Genomic DNA, 4,201 nt, shown 5'->3' with positions numbered 1-4,201 from the left:
TGCTGGTTCATTCATGTCCAGTTGGTCTCAAGCTGTTTAATTATATGATTAAACTCGAGGCAGGAGTTCCCAGCCGAACCGCACAGATCCTGATCCTGCAGACGTATTGCTTCTGTTCTCGTGTTCGTCGCTGAGAGCTGGTGATCCTCGAGTGGATGATGTCATTTCCCTCTGGGCGGAAATGGAAAGCAGGAAGTAGATTATAGCCAGTATAAACACAGAGCTGATGACCTTTAACCTTCTGAGTTCTGACATACGTGCAGGCCTGTGTTTGTGAGAGTGTGTGAGAGTGTGTGAGAGTGTGTGAGTTTGTGTGAGTTTGTGTGAGTGTGTGTGAGTGTGTGTGTGAGTGTGTGTGTGAGAGTGTGTGAGAGTGTGTGAGAGTGTGTGAGAGTGTGTGAGTTTGTGTGAGTTTGTGTGAGTTTGTGTGTGTGAGAGTTTGTGTGTGTGAGAGTTTGTGTGTGTGAGAGTTTGTGAGTGTGTGTGTGTGTGTGTGTGTGTGTGTGTGTGTGTGTGTGAGTGTGTGTGAGTGTGTGTGAGTGTGTGTGAGTGTGTGTGAGTGTGTGTGAGTGTGTGAGAGTGTGTGAGAGTGTGTGAGAGTGTGTGAGAGTGTGTGAGAGTGTGTGAGAGTGTGTGAGAGTGTGTGAGAGTGTGTGAGAGTGTGTGAGAGTGTGTGAGAGTGTCTGAGAGTGTGTGAGAGTGTGTGAGAGTGTGTGAGTTTGTGTGAGTTTGTGTGTGTGAGAGTTTGTGAGTGTGTGTGAGTGTGTGTGAGAGTGTGTGTGAGTGTGTGTGAGTGTGTGTGAGTGTGTGTGAGTGTGTGTGTGTGTGTGTGTGTGTGTGTGTGTGTGTGTGTGTTTGTGTGTGTGTGTGTGTGTGTGTCAATCACTAATACAAGCATTAGTTCAGGCCAGTGAATCGCGTGGTTACGTCAGAAGGTGACGACAGTCGTTGATTAATTAATTAAACCGTGTCGTTGAGGAATTAATGAATTATTGATTCAGCTGATTGGTTAAGAAATACTGTTGCATCCATGTATAAAACAAGTGACTGTATTCATGAGTGAGTCACTGAATCATTCCTTCAACCAAACGTCAGCAAAGTCAGAAACCAACAGCTGGAGTTTCTTCAAGACCCCTGATCTGAGCGATGATTGGTTGTTGTGTGAATCTATCATAATGTGATCGAGCTTTACAAAGATGCTGAAGGATGAGTTCAGAACTAAAAGTGTTTGTTTCCTCCGGTGCTGTCGTGTGTGATTGATCGCTGGGCGTTTCTGGGAAGCTTCTGTTGTGAGACGTAATGACTGGCTGTGGGTTTCTGAGATGGAGAAGCAGTGATTTCAGTGTTAGAGAGAGAGAGGGGCGGCCGAGCTTCATATAGATCAGCGCTCTCGTGTCCTCGCTGAGGTTTGTGAGCTGATTGTAAATGAAGTCTGAACAGAGGAAAGTTTCACGATTCTCTTCACAAACCCACTGAAGAGACGACGAGAGAATTTAAAGCGCTTCCTACACAAACACAGAGCGAACATCATCCTCCTCACTGGAAGACTAAGACTGAGACGTTATTATGTCATGCTGGAAAAGAACGGTCCATTAACTTATCAAAACTTTATTTCTGAACGTCCAGTTTTTAAATGTTTCAAAAGTGTTTCTTCTTGGTTATGTGAACGTTAAGGGAACATTCCACTGTATCATTCTTCAAACATTATGAGAATGTTACTTTTGAATGTTCTCTGAACAGTAACATTGTAACAGTAACATCGTAACAGTAACATTAACATTAAAATAGTAACAGCAACATAGTAGGCTATTAGAAATAGTAACAGTAACAGTAGCATAGTAACAGTAACATCGTAACAGTAACATAGTAACAGTAAAATAGTAGGCTATTAGCAATAGTAACATAGTAACAGTAAAATAGTAGGCTATTAGCAATAGTAACATAGTAACAGTAAAATAGTAGGCTATTAGTAATAGTAACAGTAAAATAGTAGGCTATTAGCAATAGTAACATAGTAACAGTAACATAGTAACAGTAAAATAGTAGGCTATTAGTAACAGTAACATAGTAACAGTAACATAGTAACAGTAAAATAGTAGGCTATTAGTAATAGTAACATAGTAACAGTAACATAGTAACAGTAAAATAGTAGGCTATTAGAAATAGTAACATAGTAACAGTTACATAGTAACAGTAAAATAGTAGGCTATTAGCAATAGTAACATAGTAACAGTAAAATAGTAGGCTATTAGCAATAGTAACATAGTAACAGTAACATAGTAACAGTAAAATAGTAGGCTATTAGCAATAGTAACATAGTAACAGTAAAATAGTAGGCTATTAGCAATAGTAACATAGTAACAGTAACATAATAACAGTAAAATAGTAGGCTATTGTAATAGTAACATAGTAACAGTAACATAGTAACAGTAAAATAGTAGGCTATTAGTAATAGTAACATAGTAACAGTAACATAGTAACATTAACAGTAACATAGTAACAGTAACAGTAACATTAACATTAACAGTAACATAGTAACACTAACAGTAACATTAACAGTAACATAGTAACATTAACAGTAACATAGTAACATTAACAGTAACATAGTAACATAGTAACACTAACAGTAACATTAACAGTAACATAGTAACATAGTAACACTAACAGTAACATAGTAACACTAACAGTAACATTAACAGTAACATAGTAACATTAACAGTAACATAGTAACATTAACAGTAACATAGTAACATTAACAGCAACATAGTAACATTAACAGTAACATAGTAACACTAACAGTAACATTAACAGTAACATAGTAACATTAACAGTAACATAGTAACACTAACAGTAACATAGTAACACTAACAGTAACATGAACAGTAACATAGTAACATTAACAGTAACAGTAACATAGTAACATTAACAGTAACAGTAACATATTAACATTAACAGTAACAGTAACATATTAACATTTAAGACCAGATCACTTTAAATGAACATTCTATTAAGAACGTTTGTTCATAACTTTGAATGTTCCCTGTTAGCTGGGTTTACTGTAATATTATACTTTAACATAATTCAAATAATGTCATTATTTGTTCAGCGACCCGTTAATGTGTCCCAGTCTGACCTGTATAAGAGTAACTGTGTGCTTTAAAGGGTTCAGTCACCGTTAACCCCACGCTGCTGCTGAAACTGCTTCATTTGCCTTCATAAGTTGTTTCGAGTGCTCATAAAGATCTTAATATAGCTGTGTTTAATAGGATCAGGACAGCGAGCGCTGAGGATTCTGGGTACATACAGGCCTGGAGACGCAAACACAAGAGATAACGGGATTAAAGATGTTTAAGAGGAATAATGTTCAGCATATGGACACACAAACACAACAGAGATATTATTGAGCTTGTGTTGATTTGAAATAAATACTTAAATATATTATAATTTTTTTTGGTATTACATTTATTTATTATATTATATATAGGCTATATATTTAAAATATTTTATATATTTTTATATTTTTTTATTGTATTTTATATGTTTTTATATAATTTTCTTTATTTTATTCATTATTTTTGTTATTGTTAAGACATCAAACATAGAATCCCGTGTATGAAAGTAAAACCCGTTTGTGATGTGAATCATTAGCAGCTCCTGATTCAGAAACACTACAGATTGATGCTTTTAAATGAATCATTAGAGTGAATCGACTCAGTTGAGCTTCACACACACAGATCAGAACATCGAATGATTCGTCAGACTCCGTTAGACCTGTGCTAAGTAAAGTCCGACAGAGGTTTATTGTATGGTCATGTACAGATCTTCTAGTTCAGGACGCGACAGAGGAACAAAGTTTCCCAGAACCGGTGTGTCCCAGCATGCTTTGCGCTGCAGTGGATAATCACAGACCTGTGTGAGTTTGTAAAGCTCCTTACAAATCCTCTTAAAGATTCCAGAGCGAGGAGAAGCGGCTCCATCATCACCGTCGCTCACGCCAGGCTGTGAACAGGTACGAGTGCGTGTTTCAGCACACATGTATGTTCATGAGAGACAGGGTTTGTTCTGTTTGCTGTGGTTCAGAGGTCAGATCTTCACACTGGTGAAATGATTCCTGAATCTCTGCGTTTGCTGTGGATTCCTACAGACCTGAGTAGTTCCTGTTGTTCTTGCGTCACTGTGTGAATGTGAATCTGAGTCATTC

The 4,201-nt window shown here is 37.4% G+C and overlaps 1 protein-coding gene across 2 annotated transcripts in view; it reads left to right on the top strand.

Moving 5' to 3' along the window:
- The first annotated feature begins 2,984 nt into the window (after nucleotides 1-2,984).
- LOC309491967 (epidermal growth factor receptor kinase substrate 8-like) overlaps nucleotides 2,985-4,201 on the top strand; it is an 18,510-nt gene continuing 17,293 nt past the window's right edge. Inside the window, exon 1 of one of the 2 annotated variants that reach the window (XM_082190995.1) lies at nucleotides 2,985-4,009. The gene's annotated coding sequence lies outside the window, so the exon portion shown is untranslated. The remainder of the gene's footprint in view (nucleotides 4,010-4,201) is intronic. The other variant, XM_082190996.1, reaches the window with a different exon arrangement.

This window comes from Leuciscus leuciscus (genome assembly GCF_965113295.1).
Source record: "Leuciscus leuciscus genome assembly, contig: HAP1_SCAFFOLD_782, whole genome shotgun sequence".
Classification (NCBI taxonomy): Eukaryota; Metazoa; Chordata; class Actinopteri; order Cypriniformes; family Leuciscidae; genus Leuciscus; species Leuciscus leuciscus.
This window is presented reverse-complemented; position numbering and strand designations above follow the sequence as displayed.